Raw genomic sequence first — 15,389 nt, forward strand, 5'->3', positions numbered from 1 at the left:
TTTACTAAGACACAAGACCACAACTAGCATTATTATATTTTATCATTTTTCTTGGAGTGCTCAAAGTATCTTCTAAAAAAAAGAAGAAAATAGTATTTTAAGCATAATTTAGCACACATTATAACTTTTTATTTGCTCTGTACTTGTTGAAGGATATGTCTTTTCATTTTCCTTTCTGCTTCACGGTACCTACAAATAAAGCATGGTGAAGAATTCACATTTGATAATGTCACCCAAAATAATGCTTCATGATCTCCAATGATATCTTCTATGCTGTAATAATTAATTTGGTTTAACACTTAAAACAATGAAAAATAAGATACGCGCATTTGATGAAATGAAGAATAAGGACATCATAGAATTTGCATATCATGAAGTCTCAATTTTTTTGCAAGATTTACTGGTAAAAGTGAAGTTACAATAGTGTTCTAATGTATGTAAATGGAGTACACGTGTGAAACATGACAGAGATTAATAGTTATATATTAGTTGGAGAAGTGATATATTAAATATCTGAGCTAAGTTGATTTTGTTAAACTGATACAGATACTAAAGCTAATTTTATGATGAAAGCATAGCAAAAAGCATAATTCTATTGACTTTTTTGAAAGAGAGACAAATATGTACATATTTTTTAATGAATAGGAATGATAATCAGATAGAGTTGAGTTCACCAGTGAAACATTATTTTTTTGTAGGCCTGAAAGATGATCCCAGTGCAACAAGTACGTAAAACTAGATAGAGAGTTTTACTGTTTAGGTCAATAACTTAGTCCATGAAACTGTATAGCCTCTGAATTTTATTCAGAAATTTCTGGTCTATTTCCAGGCACAAAGTGGACCTGTGTAATTCATTTCCTTCTTAATGCCCTCAGGCAGTATTTAGATGGTGCTATTGAAATGAATCAATTTTTAAAAACAAGAATTGTCATTAAGTATAACATGCAAATTTGCAACAAAATGGTTTGCCAGCATTTGGGATATTTAATAATATATATGTGAATATATATATATGTCTTATATATATATATATACCATTTAACTTAGAAATTATTTTAAGTAAGAATGTACAAAACAGTTATGATCACTGACTTCTCAAAATATCTACTGTGTATCAATTAACTGTATTTCACTTGTTTTAAGTGCAGCAGTCAAATGTTTCCTTATAACATATACTTTTAGTTTGCAAAGAAAGGACATTCTTAGAGAGTAATGATTTCTCACCCCATTTGTACTGATTCCTAAGAGCCTGATGTCACTCAGAAGTAGTGAGCTAAAGAATGTCAAAATACGTTGGGATAATATAGATAGTTCTGTCCAAGTAGTACTTTAAATCAGTTACTTTTTCTACTTTCTTGCAGAAAATTTGTCAAATATATATTCTTTTAGGAATCAAGAAACTTAAAGTATATTAAAAAGTATCTGGCCGATTTGATTAACCAAGATGGCAGAGTAGAAGGACGTGCTCTCACTCCCACTTGCGAGAGCACCAGAATCACAACTGGCTGCTGGACAATCATTGACAGGAAGACCCTGGACTTCACCAAGGAGGATACCCCACATCCAAGGACAGAGGAGAAGCCACAGTGAGACGGTAGGAGGGGCGCAATCAGAGTAAAATCAAATCCCATAACTGCTGGGTGGGTGACTCACAGACTGGCGAACACTTATACCACAGAAGTCCACCCACTGGAGTGAAGGTTCTGAGCCCCACGTCAGGCTTCCCAACCTGGGGGTCTGGCAACGGGAGGAGGAATTCCTAGAGAATCAGACTTTGAAGCCTAGTGGGAATTGATTGCAGGACTTCGACAGGACTGGGGGAAACAGAGACCCCACTCTTGGAGGGCACACACAAAGTAATGTGTGCATCGGGACCCAGGGGAAGGAGCAGTGACCCTGGGGGAGACTGAACCAGACCTACCTGCTGGTGTTGGGGGTGGTCTCCTGCAGAGGCGAGTGGTGGCTCTGTTTCACCGTGGGGATAAGGACACTGGCAGCAGAGGTTCTGGGAAGTTCTCCTTGGCGTGAGCCCTCCCAGAGTCTGCCATTAACCCCACCAAAGAGCACGGGTAGGCTCCAGTGTTGGGTTGCCTCAGGCAAAACAACCAACAGGGAGGGAACCCAGCCCCACCCATCAATAGTCAAGTGGATTAAGGTTTTACTGAGCTCTGACCGCCACAGCAACAGGGAGGGAACCCAGCCCCACCCATCAACAGTCAAGTGGATTAAGGTTTTACTGAGCTCTGACTGCCACAGCAACAGTCAGCTCTACCCACCACCAGAGCCTCCCATCAAGCCTCTTAGATAGCCTCAACCACCAGAGGGCAGACAACAGAAGCAAGAAAAACTACAATCCTGCAGCCTGTGGACCAAAAACCACAGTTACAGAAAGATAGAGAAGATGAAAAGGCAGAGGGCTATGTACCAGATGAAGGAACAAGAAAAAACCCCAGAAAAACAACTAAATGAAGTGGAGATAGGCAACCTTCCAGAAAAAGAATTCAGAATAATGATAGTGAAGATGATCCAGGACCTCGGAATAAGAATGGAGGCAAAGATTGAGAAGATGCAAGAAATGATTAACAAAGACCTAGAAGAATTAAAGAACAAACAAACAGAGATGACCAATACAATAACTGAAATGAAAACTACACTAGAAGGAATCAATAGCAGAATAACTGAGGCAGAAGAACGGATAAGTGACCTGGAAGACAGAATGGTGGAATTCACTGCTGCGGAACAGACTAAAGAAAAAAGAATGAAAAGAAATGAAGACAGCCTAAGAGACCTCTGGGACAACATTAAATGCAACAACATTCGCATTATAGGGGTCCCAGAAGGAGAAGAGAGAGAGAAAGGACCAGAGAAAATATTTGAAGAGATTATAGTCGAAAACTTCCCTAACATGGGAAAGGAAATAGCCACCCAAGTCCAGGAAGCACAGAGAGTCCCATACAGGATAAACCCAAGGAGAAACACGCCGAGACACATAGTAATCAAAGTGGCAAAAATTAAAGACAAAGAAAAATTATTGAAAGCAGCAAGGGAAAAACGACAAATAACATACAAGGGAACTCCCATAAGGTTAACAGCTGATTTCTCAGCAGAAACTCTGCAAGCCAGAAGGGAGTGGCATGATATACTTAAAGTGATGAAAGGGAAGAACCTACAACCAAGATTACTCTACCCGGCAAGGATCTCATTTAGATTTGATGGACAAATCAAAAGCTTTACAGACAAGCAAAAGCTAAGAGAATTCAGCACCACCAAACCAGCTCTACAACAAACGCTAAAGGAACTTCTCTAAGTGGGAAACACAAGAGAAGAAAAGGACCTCCAAAAACAAACCCAAAACAATTAAGAAAATGGTCATAGGAACATACATATCGATAATTACCTTAAACGTGAATGGATTAAATGCCCCAACCAAAAGACATAGACTGGCTGAATGGATACAAAAACAAGACCCATATATATGCTGTCTACAAGAGACCCACTTTAGACCTAGGGACACATTCAGACTGAAAGTGAGGGGATGCAAAAAGATATTCCATGCAAATGGAAATCAAAAGAAAGCTGGAGTAGCTATACTCATATCAGATAAAATAGACTTTAAAATAAAGAATGTTACAAGAGACAAGGAAGGACACTACATAATGATCCAGGGATCAATCCAAGAAGAAGATATAACAATTATAAATATATATGCACCCAACATAGGAGCACCTCAATACATAAGGCAACTGCTAACAGCTATAAAAGAGGAAATCGACAGTAACACAATAATAGTGGGGGATTTTAACACCTCACTTACACCAATGGACAGATCATCCAAAATGAAAATAAATAAGGAAACAGAAGCTTTAAATGACACAATAGACCAGATAGATTTAATTGATATATATAGGACATTCCATCCAAAAACAGCAGATTACACGTTCTTCTCAAGTGCGCACGGAACATTCTCCAGGATAGATCACATCTTGGGTCACAAATCAAGCCTCAGTAAATTTAAGAAAATTGAAATCATATCAAGCATCTTTTCTGACCACAACGCTATGAGATTAGAAATGAATTACAGGGAAAAAAACGTAAAAAAGACAAACACATGGAGGCTAAACAATACGTTACTAAATAACCAAGAGATCACTGAAGAAATCAAAGAGGGAATCAAAAAATACCTAGAGACAAATGACAATGAAAACACGACGACCCAAAACCTATGGGATGCAGCAAAAGCGGTTCTAAGAGGGAAGTTTATAGCTATACAAGCCTACCTAAAGAAACAAGAAAAATCTCAAGTAAACAATCTAACCTTACACCTAAAGAAACTAGAGAAAGAAGAACAAACAAAACCCAAAGTTAGCAGAAGGAAAGAAATCATAAAGATCAGAGCAGAAATAAATGAAATAGAAACAAAGAAAACAATAGCAAAGATCAATAAAACTAAAAGTTGGTTCTTTGAGAAGATAAACAAAATTGATAAGCCATTAGCCAGACTCATCAAGAAAAAGAGGGAGAGGACTCAAATCAATAAAATCAGAAATGAAAAAGGAGAAGTTACAACAGACACCACAGAAATACAAAGCATCCTAAGAGACTACTACAAGCAACTTTATGCCAATAAAATGGACAACCTGGAAGAAATGGACAAATTCTTAGAAAGGTATAACCTTCCAAGACTGAACCAGGAAGAAACAGAAAATATGAACAGACCAATCACAAGTAATGAAATTGAAACTGTGATTAAAAATCTTCCAACAAACAAAAATCCAGGACCAGATGGCTTCACAGGTGAATTCTATCAAACATTTAGAGAAGAGCTAACACCCATCCTTCTCAAACTCTTCCAAAAAATTGCAGAGGAAGGAAAACTCCCAAACTCATTCTATGAGGCCACCATCACCCTGATACCAAAACCAGACAAAGACACTACAAAAAAAGAAAATTACAGACCAATATCACTGATGAATATAGATGCAAAAATCCTCAACAAAATACTAGCAAACAGAATCCAACAACACATTAAAAGGATCATACACCACGATCAAGTGGGATTTATCCCAGGGATGCAAGGATTCTTCAATATACGCAAATCAATCAATGTGATACACCATATTAACAAATTAAAGAATAAAAACCATATGATCATCTCAATAGATGCAGAGAAAGCTTTTGACAAAATTCAACACCCATTTATGATAAAAACTCTCCAGAAAGTGGGCATAGAGGGAACCTACCTCAACATAATAAAGGCCATATATGACAAACCCACAGCAAACATCATTCTCAATGGTGAAAAACTGAAAGCATTTCCTCTAAGATCAGGAACAAGACAAGGATGTCCACTCTCACCACTATTATTCAACATAGTTCTGGAAGTCCTAGCCACAGCAATCAGAGAAGAAAAAGAAATAAAAGGAATACAAATTGGAAAAGAAGAAGTAAAACTGTCACTGTTTGCGGATGACATGATACTATACATAGAGAATCCTAAAACTGCCACCAGAAAACTGCTAGAGCTAATTAATGAATATGGTAAAGTTGCAGGATACAAAATTAATGCACAGAAACCTCTTGCATTCCTATACACTAATGATGAAAAATCTGAAAGAGAAATTATGGAAACACTCCCATTTACCATTGCAACAAAAAGAATAAAATACCTAGGAATAAACCTACCTAGGGAGACAAAAGACCTGTATGCAGAAAACTATAGGACACTCATGAAAGAAATTAAAGATGATACCAACAGATGGAGAGATATACCATGTTCTTGGATTGGAAGAATCAACATTGTGAAAATGAGTATACTACCCAAAGCAATCTACAGATTCAATGCAATCCCTATCAAATTACCAATGACATTTTTTACGGAGCTAGAACAAATCATCTTAAAATTTGTATGGAGACACAAAAGACCCCGAATAGCCAAAGCAGTCTTGAGGAAAAAAAATGGAGCTGGAGGAATCAGACTCCCTGACTTCAGACTATACTACAAAGCTACAGTAATCAAGACAATATGGTACTGGCACAAAAACAGAAACATAGATCAATGGAACAAGATAGAAAGCCCAGAGATTAACCCACGCACCTATGGTCAACTAATCTATGACAAAGGAGGCAAAGATATACAATGGAGAAAAGACAGTCTCTTCAATAAGTGGTGCTGGGAAAACTGGACAGGTACATGTAAAAGAATGAAATTAGAATACTCCCTAACACCATACACAAAAATAAACTCAAAATGGATTAGAGACCTAAATATAAGACTGGACACTATAAAACTCTTAGAGGAAAACATAGGAAGAACACTCTTTGACATAAATCACAGCAAGATCTTTTTTGATCCACCTTCTAGAGTAATGGAAATAAAAACAAAAATAAACAAGTGGGACCTAATGAAACTTCAAAGCTTTTGCATAGCAAAGGAAACCATAAACAAGACGAAAAGACAACCCTCAGAATGGGAGAAAATATTTGCAAATGAATCAACGGACAAAGGATTAATCTCCAAAATATATAAACAGCTCATTCAGCTCAATATCAAAGAAACAAACACCCCAATCCAAAAATGGGCAGAAGACCTAAATAGACATTTCTCCAAAGAAGACATACAGACGGCCACGAAGCACATGAAAAGATGCTCAACATCACTAATTATTAGAGAAATGCAAATCAAAACTACAATGAGGTATCACCTCACTCCTGTTAGAATGGGCATCATCAGAAAATCTACAAACAACAAATGCTGGAGAGGGTGTGGAGAAAAGGGAAACCTCTTGCACTGTTGGTGGGAATGTAAATTGATACAGCCACTATGGAGAACAATATGGAGGTTCCTTAAAAAACTAAAAATAGAATTACCATATGACCCAGCAATCCCGCTACTGGGCATATACCCAGAGAAAACCGTAATTCAAAAAGACACATGCACCCGAATGTTCATTGCAGCACTATTTACAATAGCCAGGTCATGGAAGCAACCTAAATGCCCATCAACAGACGAATGGATAAAGAAGGTGTGGTACGTATATACAATGGAATATTACTCAGCCATAAAAAGGAACGAAATTGAGTCATTTGTTGAGACGTGGATGGATCTAGAGACTGTCATACAGAGTGAAGTAAGTCAGAAAGAGAAAAACAAATATCGTATATTAATGCATGTATGTGGAACCTAGAAAAATGGTACAGATAAGCCAGTTTGCAGGGCAGAAGTTGAGACACAGATGTAGAGAATGGACATATGGACACCAAGGGGGGAAAACTGCGGTGAGGTGGGGATGGTGGTGTGCTGAATTGGGCGATTGGGATTGACATGTATACACTGATGTGTATAAAATTGATGCCTAATAAGAACCTGCAGTATAAAAAAAACAAAACAACAACAACAAAAAGTATCAAATTCAAGTTTTATCAATGAGACTTTTAATACTTGAATTGGCCTTCAGGAAGTGTGAAACAAAGCAATTTTAGATTCAGTTAGATAATTCATAATACTATATAACTCTTCTAAAAGTCAAGCACTTTTAATTTTTAGCTAATTTAAGCAATTTTATTAAAAAAGAGAATAGAAAATTGTAAATCTTTTAAAATAATGAAAAGAATCTTCAAATTCTTACACAAACCTAATGAACTTGTATTTAATTTTTACATGTTACAGTACATGTAGATGGAAAGTTTTATTTTGTTGCATTTCCTTAATATACTGAGCTTTTTAAGAGCTTAACAAATATAAATATTTGTGTATTTCTACAATGTCTAAACTATTTTAACTACTTCATATAGAATTAGTGGATCATTTTGTTATGTTTTGTATTTCATGCATAGAAATCCCAACAAATAAATGAGCAAAAGATATTACTAGACAATGTACATAAAGAAAAAATAATTTTTACTGGTTTATTTAATGGACTGTACTTAACAGATCTCAAACAGAAAATGATTTCAATTTGTGTTCATAGTATAGCCTTTCCCTTTTCTTGTCACATCTTTCTACCATGAACATGGTAGACATTTGGAACAGAGCCCATTTACTTTCAGGTATGAGCAGTCTCATTTTAATTCCCAAAACTGAATGTGAAAACTTCAAATCACAGTATTAATCTGTAATCCATTTCAATGACCACACTACCAGCAGCAGCAGCAGTTTAAGCCACCTGGAGAATTCTGAAGACCAGCAGTGAAGCAGTGAGTTAATGTCTGTTCTCTCATTCCTCTAGCTCCATACCCTCCCTTACTTATTAGGGGCTCTAGTACTCTCTCTCACTCCATCCTTCTTATCTTCTTCCCTTACTCAAATTTCTTCTTTTGCAGAAATACTTAAGGAAGAAAGATGGAAGGAAAGGATGCAAGGCCTTTTACTTATATTATGCTGTTTGTTGATTCCTCTTAGCTTTTGAATGCCTGTTGTCATGCTATGAGATATTCTTACGGGTTCTTTAGTGGACTCCTATAGGTGTCCCAAACAAGTTTCATGCAGTACCGTTCCCACATAGGAAAGACAGCTATGCTTGCAAATGTTGAAATATGACCCTCATTAATCAAAAAATTATCATCATCAACTACATGATTGCTGGTTTACCACTGGGGCGGACTTTCTTCTATGTCTTTAGATAAGTAAACATTGATTATCTGAACAATGTGTATAGCTTTTCTTTCAGTCAATTTTTATCTATGGGGGTCATTTTTTCCATACTGTGGATGCACTGGTTAATTGCAGAAGTGGAATTGAGACAAAGAACTTGTTCCTTTTATGGGTAAATCTCTCTAGCAAAGTGCTGGATATGAACAGAAGAGGTATTGTTATGATGGCTCAATGGTCTTCTTATTATGTCTGATTTGAGTGGTCTAAATCTGGATACGTTATTGGACATAAAACTTAGATATTGAGATTGGATGTCCCTGAAAATGCAAAAGAATATATCGAGCTTGGTAGATTGGTGGTAGTGCTGGATCTGTGGGAAAAGGTCCATGTCCACTTGACACTCTTGGTAAATAAGGCCAAGAGGAGTCCCTCCAATGAGCCAAGTTATTCACAGTGTATTTTTGACTCATCTGGCCTTACTTTCTGAATCCCTTTTTCAAGCATCCTTCAACTCCAATCCCAGCTGTATGATGCATTTGTATGGCCACCACAGCAAATGCAAATTCAATTGGAAGAGACAAAGAGTCTTACTTCACTCTAATAGAGTTTCAGTATGTACCATTGTCTATGATGCAAACTGCTATAACAGATAACCTAGCAAATGTCAGAGGCTTATCAGAATAAAAACAGATATGATACCACAGAATAACACAATAGGAGAAAGATAAAGTTGATTCTAACCATGTGTAATGGTTCACTGCAAGGGTTTGGTGTTCGGCATTCCATGCTGTGATACTGGGTACCTGATTTCTCCCATTTTGCAACTCTGTAACATGAAAGGGCATTGGAGTTTTCTGCTTCTAGTCAGGCCATAGCAAAAGACAGTGGGAAAGGCATATCATCTTTACAACTATGGCTCTGAGGGGACAGAGGGGCTCTGCCCCTATGAGGAGGGGCTCTGCCTCTTTTCCATTAGTAATAATTAGTTACATGGCTCCTCTTACATGCTAAAAGCTCTGGAAAATGTATTTCTTGTATGGGCATCTGCTTTTTAGCAAAAAATCTATACTATGAAAGAGAAGGGAAACATGACTTCTTGTATACCGTTAACTTTCTATGGTCCCTAATAAACATGCACTTAAAATAGCATGAAAACACAACAAATACAAATGTAGGTATAAAGAAAAAAACAAACTGTATTTGAATTCTTACTATATGACACAAAGAATTGATGCGAAATTAATGGTTGCACAAAAAATTGACTATATATTACACATAAATATATATATGCAAATGTTTTGAAAAGCCAACTTTCTTAACTAATATTCATGAAATAATTATGAAAAGCAAAAAAATTCAGGTTACTCTGATAACATTCTTAGATAACAAATTAAAATCGAATAATATATTTATAACATTATTTTATGTGCTTTACATATGATATGCTATCAAAATCTTAGAACAAACACATGAGATTCTGATGATATTTCCATTTTACCAAAATAAAAAGTGAAGCCAAAGTGGATGACTTTCTTTTAAGTGAGAAAGCTAAATTTGAATTCAACCTGTCTAATACCACAATCTTCACTTTACCCACAATACTGTGTTGTCTAATTTACATATGATGTTAAGTTAAAATAAAAAATTTTAGAACCGCACTTTGGAATTTAAACAAATGATATTTTGAGCAGACTAACTATTTTCAGATAGTGGTATATTAATGTTGCATACACATTTTGTTCTTTTCAACCCAAAGTACACAATAAATGCCTGAGATCAAAGTAAGATACCACAAAGGACAGAGACAATCAGAGCTCTTACCAAGACCGCTAATAAAATCAAGAGGCAAGGAGAAGTCCAGATCCTCAGATTGGTTTCCAGGTTCTATTCTTTCACATCAGATGCATTAGGCCTAGGCTGATGTTTTTAAGAGAGATGTGCAGTCACCTCATTCACATGAATGAATCTAACTATAAATGTCGTTTTATACTTAGACTTTTACATAATTTGTGTGACATTTTCCAGGGAGCCATTCACCATAAACCATAGATTCCGACTATTTTTACCATAAGTAATCCTATATGCTGTAAGTAGTCCATTGATGAGCATTTTTCTGCCAGATTTTTTTTTTTTCTAGATGGTCAGCCATGACAGATGGTCAGTATGTTTTTAAGAAGACAAGACTGGTCTCCAGAATTCTTTCTTTCCCTGGAGCACTATTCTCACTCTTCCAGATAAAAAGAGTGAATGAATTGTATAGCTGCACTTTTAACAATTTTGTCCCACAAATTATACTGCTTACATATTCAAATTTTAGTTTTGAATACACAGTTATTTAACAAATATGTGTTGACTTATCATTAAAGTTAAAAAATGTTGAGATGGGGCTTCCCTGGTGGTGCAGTGGTTGAGAGTCTGCCTGCCAATGCAGGGGACACAGGTTCAAGCCCTGGTCTGGGAAGATCCCACATGCCGCGGAGCAACTGGGCCCGTGAGCCACAACTACTGACCCTGCGCTGTCTGGAGCTTGTGCTCCGCAACAAGAGAGGCCGCGATAGTGAGAGGCCCGCGCACCGCGATGAAGAGTGGCCCCCACTTGCCACAACTAGAGAAAGCCCTCGCACAGAAATGAAGACCCAACACAGCCAAAAAATAAATAAATTAATTAATTAATTTAAAAAAAATGTTGAGATGGCATGAAAATCATTCTAATAACATTTTGCTAATTTGGAAACACAGTTAAAAATTGTTACATTAAGCACATTTTTAGAAACCTACATTAATAACAAGATTTTTCCCCATTATTCTGGCTTATTATATATCATAACTCAGTGTCATTACATCTGTATACTCTTCTGCAGTTGAAAAGTTCAGTATAGTCGGTATGTGATTTTTTAAAAAAATTTATAGAGCATAATAAAAATATAGAGCATATGACTATTTCAACACAGAATACCTAGCAATACTGATATTTAGTATTTAGTAGTTCTTATAAACTATAAATAGTTTGTGTAAACTAACATGATAAATGGACCAAACAAATAATCATATTTGTTCAATTTATTTTTCACAATATTCTTAGTTGTTTTATTCCTTAGAGATTGTAATTCAAATTGTTTTTGCTACACAAGACACCCAAATTATTGTAATTGTAAATATAACACAATATACATAATATGTTAAGCATGTATTATATTAAAGTTATTTGTATAAATTCAGATGAATTTCCTTTTTATTTCTCTTAAATGTTCTGTTTGATGCATTTTTAATATTTTTTTTCATTTACCAGAAACCAATAGTGATTAAAGCCTCAGTTAATTCAATGATACTTTTGCCAAATGACTTCTATTTATTTAGTGTGTATATACTAAACAGTGTACCATTTTTTTGTAGATTGCCATCTTTTCTACTCTCTTCAGTGTCTTTTAGTGGAATATAAATAAATGATTCAGAATAATCATTTTATATTTTCTCCTCGTGATAATAATTAAAGGTCCCAAGTCGTTCCCAAACAACTTCTTGTTTTCACAACACCTTTGCAAAGTGTATAAAGGATCTAAGGGTAAAGGATCAAACATAGCATCTAACTATTTTACTTTTTTGCATACAAAATAGAAAAAAGATACAGTGGATAGAAATCAAAAGCACATTTTCTGACCCTCATAGTTACTCTTTTATTACTGTTGGTTATGTAGGGGAGCAAAACTTGCCACCCCAAAGTATTTCTTTGGCATGAGGATTATTTTAAGCTGAAAACAATCACGACCCAAAAGACTGAGGAAGAAACTTTGACCTGACCCCAAACTGCTAAAAGAATTTAGATAGAGGCCCTGTTCCCAGCATAAAGCTATCACCAGGGATATCAGCAAAGAATAAGGGGTAGGTGTGCTGGGGGAAACTCTAGGCAGGGCCTAGGGATCAGAGTCTACTCTGTGTCCCAATGTCTCTGTAAGACCCAGCAAGCCTTTATAACCACTACCCACAACCCCCACGCCCAACATCCTCTTTTGTTTTTAGCTGAAGATGGTATTTAAGGTGAGGGTTTCAGCCCTTTTGGCAAGTTACTTAGTTTTGCTGGGTCTTCCCCATGTATACATGTTATTAAATTTTAGTTTGATTTTCTACTGTTAATCTGTCTCATATAATTTAATTTTTAGTCCAGCCAGAAAAACCTAGAAGGGTAAAGAAAAATTTCTTTCTCCCTAACAGACATTAGGGAACATAATACAGTTAAATTTTGAAAATGAAGTTTTCATTTTATTCTATAATGGCAGATAGGTGCAACATTACTTGAATTAATTGTTTTTGAAGGCAAGCAGAACTTCCCAACAATTTAGTCTTTTGTCTTGTAAATTGATAAGACCTGTTATTTCATATTATACTGCAAAATTCAACTAAATTTTTTAAAAAGTGTTTTGGCATAACTTAAAAAAATTCTAACTAAAATGTAAAATCTTACAGCTTACAATGTCTTCAAATAAATAGTATATTTTTTCTTTGTACTGTGTGTATAAAATGATGCATGTGATGACTACAGGCGAATGCTCTCACAAAAGGAAGACACGTGCTGGTTTTTATACACTGGAGCATATTATTAACCAGGCCTGCAGCTACAGAACTGTACTGGGGTTTAGAGATACCAAACTGAAGGACAACATGACCTTGAACTGCTCTTTGACTCATATAAAAGATATATGAATAAGTATACATGCACATACATATACAAACATAGACGCATACACACACACACACACATATATAAACACATGTACATACATAATATTTTAGTCAATAATTTTATTGACTTGTTCTTGTAACAAGAAACATCTTCACTCCAATTTCTCTCCTATACAATTCAACCATTGTTTTGCTAGGTGTACAATCCTCTTTGAACAAAAATTAACTTCTGCTCTCCAACCATCTATCTATTTCAATTTCAAATTTTACTACTGCGTCTAGTGAGCGTAACTAGATCTAAGTCTCATGGAAACTTTGGGTTGGTTCTGCACCTTGTGGGTTCACCTGTCAGAAAAACAAAGGCTACCTCAACTCCAGAGACCTACCAGTTGCAGGCAATACTATCTGTTTCTCTACTAGAGGCTATAAATAGCAATCTCCTGTCCTCCATGCCCTGTGGTGCTGCCATATGTTGTTATACTCAGAGAAGGCCAAAACAACTATGACCTCTCTATTGTTTATCAACACCCAACTGGCAGAGATGAGACCATACCAGCAGTTACTGTGCAAAAATCCAAAAGATTTGCAAGACACTCCACTGGCCTAGGCAGCTTTTGCTACAGATGCCACTTATTATTGTAAACTAGTTTCAGGGTTTGGATAGTATAGCAGCACTGTTAGTTGCCTATTCAACACCGACTTTCCTCTTCTTCCTCTTTAACTAAACCACAGACTTTTACAGACTTTGAGTAACTCTATTTCCAGCTCAGAGGTTAAAGTCAATCCCGGCCATCTCATTCTCCTTGCTAATGATAGCTTTAGCAATTAGAAAGTGAAGCAATTCCAATCAAATAGATAAAAGAGGACACTTGCTGGGTGCTTTTGAAGAAGGTCCCTCATAAAAAGGGACACACACAGGAAAATAGTCTCTTTTTTCTCAATGAATGCTACTGTGTCAGCAAATGATGCCTGAAGCTGCAGCAGGAATTTTAGTACTTTAAAAGGGGGTAGCCTGAGGTCAAAGCTGATAGAGGCAGGACAGAAAGATCCTGGATCCATGATAAAAGAGTTCAGTCATCAAGTTAATCACCCTGCCTCTGGACTCCTTCTTAAAGAAGATTAATAATGCATTTTTTTTTAATGATAAAAGAGGTGGTAGGAAAATTTCTGTTGTTGTTTTTGTTTGTTGTTGTTTGATGTATTTATCTCCTTATCTCTTTCTTGTCTATTATCTAATTGGGATATAAAACAATTGATCTTGCTACCCAGATGCCCTGAAGGTTCATGAATGTTATAAGGTAGTACAAATTCATAAATTAAATATTTGATACTCCACCTATAGGGTTTAATACCACAATCCATTGACTATGGCAGCTATCAGTCTTGTTATATATGCCCAATATTTGTATACAAAAGTTGAGCGGAAAGAAACATTAAAACCAGTTCTGAAAAAAATCCAGGAGGCTGCTTTTTGATAAAATGATCAAGGAACTTAATTTCCTTACACTTCTTGAACAATCAGAAATTAGACAGACATCAGAGACATGGTTCCATAAATATCTACCCATTCCCTAATGCTCCAGTAAGACTGGAATCTGTGCTACTGCCAGTGATTGATGATCCCACTTTATTTAGAAGTCTCAGATTGGGTGGAGGCCAAAACTCATTTTATATTGTTCTTGTAAATTAAATGTAATAGGGTGCATATAGAATCTCTTTCCATAATTCTCACCATTCACCTCTTTAATATCCTCTCTATTTGCTCATTTACTGTGGCAAAAAGTCTCAAATTTCTTTGTATAAAAAGTCTTTTTTTGGGTGGGTTGCGTTAGAGTACTCTGGGTGTAAGCTGATGGGGTTCAGGTCAGGCCTCCACAGTATATGCCACTTCAGCTCACGGATTATTTTGAGCAGAAGACAGCCAAGGCCCAATAGACCCAGGAAGAGCTTATTATTTCCCCCCTAAACTGGCTAGAAGAAATTTAGATAGGGAGCCTGTGCCAGGAAGAGAGCTATTACCAAAGATGACATTTTTTACATCAGAAAGACTTCTCCCCATGTCATGATAAACATCTGTTTACGAAATATTTGCTCTTCACCTCTTCCTGTGAAATGTCTTCCT

This window comes from Balaenoptera ricei, chromosome 7 (assembly GCF_028023285.1).
Source record: "Balaenoptera ricei isolate mBalRic1 chromosome 7, mBalRic1.hap2, whole genome shotgun sequence".
NCBI lineage: Eukaryota > Metazoa > Chordata > Mammalia > Artiodactyla > Balaenopteridae > Balaenoptera > Balaenoptera ricei.